At 39.5% G+C, this 8104-nt stretch overlaps 2 protein-coding genes across 2 annotated transcripts in view; one reads left to right on the top strand and one right to left on the bottom strand.

Annotated features, from left to right (window-relative positions):
- The window catches only part of triob (trio Rho guanine nucleotide exchange factor b), a 121418-nt gene extending 119471 nt beyond the window's left edge, over positions 1 to 1947 (top strand). The window contains exon 62 of the transcript XR_004332295.1: positions 1937 to 1947. The gene's annotated coding sequence lies outside the window, so the exon portion shown is untranslated. The remainder of the gene's footprint in view (positions 1 to 1936) is intronic.
- si:cabz01093077.1 (C-C chemokine receptor type 2) overlaps positions 1 to 8104 on the bottom strand; it is a 37404-nt gene that overhangs the window by 2674 nt on the left and 26626 nt on the right. The window lies entirely within an intron of this gene.

Here is an 8104-nt window from a genome sequence, read left to right as displayed (position 1 = left end):
GTGTGTGTGTGTGTGTGTGTGCGTGTGTGTGAGAGAAAGTATGTTATTCCAGTTTATCTACCAACCTCAATGAAAAATTACTCATGTTGGTATCAAACCAAGGCAATCACAAGTCTACACTAGCTCTAGTCTGGTGGGCATTAGTCCCCCTAAAATGACACTTTATGTCATTTAATGTAAGACATTGAGTTGATCTGTCCTTCCAATGTAACAAGCCCAAGCTGTTGTTCAAACCTAACATAACTGATTTGTTTAGGGATATGTGTAATTTCCTGGAACCAGGGTGGGAAATTAACTTTTTTTCCCACCATCACACAGCCACAGTGGCTGGTGGAGGCCCAATTTTACCAGCCACTTATATTTTTTACCAGCCATTTATTCCAGAATTCAAATTTATAAAAAGTGCACTAGCATATTTTGAAATGTTTCAGTACATATTTTGTATTATGAATACTTATTTTATTAATATAAGCAAATCCAAACTGCTGTGGAAGAAAATGTGCCTTTATTGCCACACTCTGCTCCTGAGGTCCAAACTTTGCCAGCTGTATGGCAGTGCACTTGATATGAGACTTGGATGACTTGTGGTGTTTTTATTGCCTCTAATTTAAGGTTAGTTGTTCCTCTAACGAACAAATTGTTTGCATTTTCTGAATGGTGGGCCCCGTATAACATTTCCATTTTCTTGGGGTTTCTGAAATCTAAGATGTATTGCAATGATTGTGACATGGAATCAAATTAAGGCTGTCAGAACAGTGACTGAGACCTTTGCTTACACTCACTGCTGCCGAACCCCTCATATAAGCCTTTGTGGGACAAAAGTTCATGAAACGAGCCTTCAGCTGTTGAGGAAATGGGTGCCTGGATTCTCCTTCCCTCCAACAGAGATCTGTCTGATAGCTCATTCAGGAAAAGCTCAAACGCGTCCAGTCCTCTGTCACCTCTAATCTCATCATGTAGGGTGGAGGGCAGATTATGTTGTATATATTATGCTTTATGGACATCACCTGCAGAGTTGACCTGTTTGATCCGGGAAGCTTTGTTATTATTGCTACTATTGCCGAGCATGTTATCCTTATACGTGTTGCATGATTTGTTTGGCAACTTCCAGTTTCGACCTATGGCAGTGTTATTCATCACCATTGTCTTAAAGTGCCTGTCCCTGAATATACCTTTAGATCGTTTCGATTTGACCTGCATTTTGAATTTCTCTGGACGATTTGGTTGGACCATAGATGTCAGATGTAATTAGGTGTGGTCCGATGAGCCTCATTGTCTCTCAGGTATTTTACAAATGCTATGCATTGTCACTGCTTTTCGCTGACTGTGACGGAAATCACGAGTCTCTGTTTGTAACAGCCTGTAACCACAACGTTGTGTATCTGTGCCAGATGTGTTTAAAAGGTTCACACATTAGTTGATGAGCCTGCAAGATAAAGAAAAATATTCATACGTCTGGGAAAGCTATGCTTTTGATATGATATATGGTATACCATGTAAGAGAACAAAGTATTCTTTTACAACATGGAATTGTTTTGTTTTCACATTCCTTTTGGAAAGTTTTTCATTCAAGTTTGATGATGAATCAAAACCAAAGTGAAACTAACACAGTTTGTAGGGTTTGGGCTATGTAGCACTTTTGATTTAAATCTGTTGATGTGGAACAAGTTTGGCTCATCATCACAACGTATTATTTTTTATATTTCTTGATACAGGTTTTGCCAATTTGCATCTAGTGTTAATGTCTACAATATACAAGCTAATACATAATTATGTTCTTTTGTCTTGGTTATATTACTACCATTTCAGTGTTATTTGCACAGAATACAGTCACTGTATTCACCGTCAGCTTTACGCGTAATGTCCTTTAAGCTTTTTTGTTTATGTTGTGATTGGTTGCTGTTGTGATTTAGTTTGCCTGTGAAGGTAATTAAAGTTTTACATCTCTTCTCATATCCAAGAGTTACCAAACAATGATAATGTTATATGTGCTCATTTGAGATCAAAGTCATGCACCATACTTGGATTCTATTGCACATTTTAGCTTTCCTGTTGGCGAGTACTTGCCTGACTGTACACTGTTCATGTGGTGGCAGTAGTTAACTTTTTCTTACGTATCTGCATATGTGGGACAAGACAAGCTGCTTCTGTAAATCAAATTAAGAATATGGATAGCTCTAACATTTAGCTGAGGAGATGCATTCAAAGACATATGTTAAAAAGAAAAGGTAATTTAAAACAAATTCAAATCACAAATTAAATAATTTCTTAGGAATTTACTTCTTAGTGGCCTATTACTACCGGGCGTTGTCTATTGTGGGGGACAGAGCTGACGGAAAAAAAGCACTGAATAGTATATGTTAGACTAAAAATTATAAAGTATACAGTATAGTGCAGTTTTTTGATTGCCTAATGACAGTAGTCACAACGAAGCCACATGTGCATAACTCTCAATACAGTCTGCTCTACCAACAGTCACCTGATCTAAAAGTTCACAACACGTGCTAAACCGATTCCAAGCAAAACAACTCTTAACGCATTTCAAAACTCTGGCTCAGTGCTGCAAAACGGTAACAACCCACACGGTCAATCGGAACCACAGAGAGTAAAACACCCATTACAGAATTAGAAACCTTTATATTTACAGTTGAAATAATTTGACTAACAGATTTTTTATTATAACATACAATTTTTTTAGGTAAACAGAAGGAATGAAAATCAGAAGTTGCTTCAATAGATGTATTTTTATTTGTTGCTAGTAATTTACTGTCCTAGTGGGGGGGTGGGGTGGGGGGGGGGGGGGGGGAGTGCCAGCAGAACAGGGGGAACCGTAAGAAACCCCTAGGTTTTTGTGAGTCTGCAATAATGTGGTTTTCACCACTCTGCAGCGTCACACGAGTGGTTTGCAGCAAACACAGATATGTGATGATCTCGCCATATTCCCCCTGCCTCAACCAAAGATTAGGTTTCTCTGCTTGGAGGTGGAAAGTGTTTGATCACCACCCACATGACCAAATGTCACTATTGATAGGTATGAGTTCTGGATGTGGGGACAACAAGTCCAAAGGATGCCAGGGATGGGTGAGGCATTTCAGAAGGGTTTTCCCTAGGTGCATGGCAAGGAGGACCTTCGATGTGATGTTGAAAAAACCTGTCTCCTTCAAAAATGTCTTTTCTAACACACACACACACACACACACCCCACACACACACACACACACACACCACACACACACACCAGTGGTGGTGGTTGCGTGGGTAGGACACATGCCTTTGGTGTGGACAGACCCAACCGTATGACATGCATGCTGCTCATTCTTTGTAATTGAATCTGTAATTGAAAGGGGATTGTTCACAATAATAGCAGTTGATTGATTCTGTGAGAAAACAGGTGACAATTATGGCCCATATTTAAGGAAGGAGGAAGCAAAATGCATGCTGGTTATAGTGCATTTCACACTGAAATACTGCTCTGAGGAACAGCAGACTTTGATTAAAAGTTGATTGGAAGGGGAAAACATATAAACAAGTGCAGAATATTATAGGCTGCTCCAAAATTGTTCAAATGCCTCGAAATGGCTTCCAAAGCTTGATCGACGTGGGAAAAATGGTCAACTACCGTTCAACGGATAAAGAATAGCCATAATAGCAAAGGTCAACCAATGATCAGCTCCAGGAAAATCAAAGAAGACTTATGAAGACAGTAAAGCAAAAAACCAGTAGTGCAGAAATTTTTGGTCGACTCCATGAAACACAGATGTGAAGCAGTTCTCAGAAATAATGGTTATGCAACTAAATATTAGTGCAGTGATTCAAAGTAAAGCAAACCCTTGAGATATATTTCACTTTATACAGTAAATGTTTGGAGTTTGTAAAGATAATGAAGTATGCTATTTTTTTCTAACAGCCTAATATTCCTTATTTTCCACCTTTCTTCACTTTCTGTAAAGGAAACACAAACTTGATCAATTTGGTCATGTTTTGTTTTGATTTGATTGAAACAGTGTTCCAATGCACTGAAACTATGGAATTAAAAGCTATTCTAAGAATTTTGAGCATTATTCACTTTTTAAACACACGCTATTCTTCCAAACTCAACTGTATAAAGGAACTGTAAGTCGCTTTGGATGAAAGTGACAACTAAATGACATGTGACATGTAACAGTATTAAATGGACCGGCAGAAATCCATTCCGTTCTAATGTGGGGTTAAGGTTTTGACAGCTTGTGTAGCGTTTGAACAAAGTGCTGTAAATCCACAGTGTTGTGCAGGTTGTGGTTAGAGTTTTTGCACATGTGGCTCCAGCTGTGCCCCTGTTGTTTGACAATTAAAAAATGTTTTAGATTGAAAGTACACACTCTTGAAATTGAAATTTAAAAAACTCCTAAAAAGAAAAAACAGAGAAAAGCTCCTCATTAGAATTTCCCCTTACACTTTTCTTGCCACATATTAACATACATTTCAGAAAACACACTGACACCTCTGTGCAGTTTTAACACTAGGTGCGGAGGAAATGCGGAGGAAAACAAAACCAAGAGTTCACCTTACCAGAAACGAGCTCTGGAGCGGATTTGATAAAAAAAAGCGAGCATGCAAGTTGACAGGATGACTGTAAGCTTGATGCACAGCAAAAGAGCACACAAATTCAAGAGCGTGATTTGGGAGACATTACGGTAAGCACATTGAATGTTAGCTGATAATAACTAGACCTTCATCTCTCCACACTTATAAAAACTGTGTGGAGTTGAGGATTATGTATACATATGTGTTGTGTGTGTTTGTGTGTGTGTGTGTGTGGTGTGTGTGTGTGTACAAACGTCAGCAACAGGAAGTGAGGGTCGGCATGGGTGTCAAGGTGCGTGCCAAAGTTTATAGTGAGAGAAATAGGCTTAAGATGTGGTTTAAAAGAGATGACATGAATTTGATTATGTCAGAGTAGGAGGAAGTTTGTAATATTCATAGACAGATGCATTATAATGCTACATTTATACTGGTGATGGTTGTTGATAATGTTGCTTGTACAGTATCTCTGACATTACTGCTTTCGGGGGAGAAAATAAAAATGGGAAGTAACACAAGCTATAGCAAAGACAACATCTTGTTATTGTCATGGTTTCTTTCAGATTTAGAAATTTTCTTATGATTCAACTTTGCAGTTGAACTTTGTTTTCAGAAGCCTTTTAGTGAACTCACTAAATGATGATTATGTGAAGGTTGGACTTAAAGGTAGGAAAGTCCAGTAACATCTCTAAATTCCTTAACATTCACAAGTGAATGTTTTTTTCTTTTCTTTATTGCTTTGAAGCTTATCTGTACAACATACAGTCATCATGATGAATGAATCTACCCACTTCTAGTGAAGGAGCCATGAAGAGAAGAAAATATCAGGAGTCAATAGACCTCATTGTTGAAATGTGAGTAGTACATTTACTTTTAAATTTAAAGATTTAACCATTTTGGCTTCACATTGGAATCAGAAGAAATTTAAGTCATCTTAAGTGAGAATTCGGTAACATCAGCAAATCGCCTCAAAACATAAGGTTTTCTCTCACATTGAGAAATATGAAATACCTACTCTAGACTTCCATAAGGAAGTTGTTCTCAAGCCGTCACACCAAATGCTGGCATTTGGTTAAGTCTCTGTAAATTATAGGACATATAAATGAAATAAGACTTTTTCTTCTAAACTCTGGTACTTATCTATGATGTTTGTTAGACATTAGTCTAAGTGGAGAGAGCACTAAGGACAGTGAACAACAGGATTAGGTTTTTTTAATGAGAAAAACTGAATTACTGTTAAAAGGAGTTAAGACTGTTGGGTGATCTCTTGTTTGTGTTGTTTCACATTTAATTTGTTGATGGATTGATGGTCTGGGAGAAACACTAAATTACATTTAAGATAAGTACAACTATTGAGCCCCAGTGTGGAGTCAAGTTTATTGCAACCAGGGGAGACTTTGTGATACCACACACAGTGGCGGTTGGAGTGGTTTCAGCACTAGTCCGTGCACGCTTTAAAAACGTGGCAACATATTCCTGGTTGAGGAGGCCCGCTGCCAAGCCAGCAGTAGCAACTGTTGAAGGCAAAGTAAAGAAAAAGAGAAGGTATTTTTTTCGAATACGTGGCAAAGAGAAAACGAGGGAATGGTTAGCCTACTCGGGTTAGGCGATGTCCCCTAAATTGGCGTTGATCGGCATACATTCAAATGCCCTCTGTAAATAGACAGTATTACATGCTGCCGCTGGTAGGGGCAGCACATTATAACTGACCTAGAGGAGAGAGAGAGAGAGAGAGAGAGAGGAGAGACAGAGAGACTGACCCCTACAATAGACCGACGCAGTCTTCAATTTCCCGTCCACTAGGATTAGCGTGTATCTGACAGGGTAGGGGGGGGAGGGGGCGTGGCATCACGATGGTGGCTCTCCATCGTGATGCCAGTCAACCACACGATGGACGATGACATGATATCGCCCATCGGCACAACCCTATAGCCTACCTTAGAGACAACGTATGATGTACAGTCACTGAAAAAGTTTGTCGCTTGTGTCAAATGACCTGAAGTGCCGCTGAAATATATTTCTAATCAAGATTTATTTACAAGAAATGGCTCATTTTAATCACAACAGCTTTTGTAATATGTTTCAGTGCAAAAGAAACTGTCAAAAAGTATTTTAATATTCACAGCTTGGTAAGCCCATTGAGTCAACTTTTGCAAAGACAAAGTGTTGTCGCCTTGTCATATGAGCTTCACTGTGACTAATAAGGATAATCGGTCTCAGGTGTGTATAAAACAACCCCAGTACACAGACCTTCACATCAACTGCAACTAGAACTCTGCAAACATGCTAGATTCACCCTGAGACTAAAGTTTTGATTATCAAGAGGCTGAAGACCAGATCCACTGCTGATGTGGCAGACACCTTCAAGTGTCTCAGCGTCAAGTACAGAGGATTAAAAAAACATTTGAAGACAAGGAGATTATTTTGAGAAGCCAGGTCAGGCAGACCCCGCAAGACAACTGCTCGAGAGGACCGTTTTGTTGGCTCGAAAATCCAAGGCCAGCCCATTTTCCACTGTAGCAAAGCTCCACCAGACCTGGTCCTGAAGTCCCGTGTCAACCTGAACAGTTTGTCGGATTCTGTCTCGAAAGGGCTCCATGGTCGAATCAGGGCCCAGAAGCCAGACTAAACAAAAGACAATTGAAAAACTGTGTGGCATTTGCCAAGGCCCACAGCCTGCTAAAAGGATGGATGCTGGAGAAGGTGGAAGAAAGTGGATTTTTCAGATGAATCTTCTGTTAAATACACCACAGTTGCCTGTGAGGAGACCCTGGAGCCCGCATGGATCCAAGATTCACCCAGAAAACAGTGAAGTTTGGTGGCAGAAAAATCATGGTCTGGGGTTACATCCAGTATGGGGGTGTGTGAGAGATTTGCAGGGTGGAAGTAGCTCAAACCAAGAAATCCCAGCTACCTCTTATATTCCCAACATAAAAGAGGCAAATTCTGCAGCAGGTGGTGCTCCATCGCATACTTCCATCTCCACTCAAAGTTCCTCAAGGCGAAGAAGTCAAGATGCTCCAGGATTGGCCGGCCCAGTCACCAACATGAACATCATTGAGCATATGTGGGGTAGGATGAAAGAGGAAGCATGGAAGACCAAACCAAAGAATATTGTGAACTCTGGGAGGCATGCAAGACTGCTTTCCTAGCTATTCCTGATGATCATCAATACATTGTATGAATCCTAGCCAAACCGCATGGATGCAGTCCTTCAAGCTCATGGAAGTCATACAAGATATTAAATTTGAATCTCACAGCACCACTATTTAATGCGATTTAGTATTGTAGTAAATTTATGTATAGGCGACAAACTTTTGTCTTGCCAAAATTTGACCTTTCTGTCTTGTTTAAAGATAATCTTGTTTCAGTGAAACTAATTATTTCAGTGCATTGAATCATTTGGGAGGGTTTTAGCTTTTAATGAGCTATTTCTTACACCAATTGATAATTAAAAGTCAAGTTAATAGCAGGTGTTTCTACAAAATAGATAAGAGACAAGACTTTTGTCAGGGACTGTACTACTGTCGACCTAATAGTCTCA

Source organism: Etheostoma spectabile, chromosome 6, assembly GCF_008692095.1.
Source record: "Etheostoma spectabile isolate EspeVRDwgs_2016 chromosome 6, UIUC_Espe_1.0, whole genome shotgun sequence".
In the NCBI taxonomy this organism is placed as follows: Eukaryota; Metazoa; Chordata; class Actinopteri; order Perciformes; family Percidae; genus Etheostoma; species Etheostoma spectabile.
The sequence above is the reverse complement of the archived record's forward strand: the minus strand, read 5'-3'. Positions and strand labels throughout refer to the sequence as shown.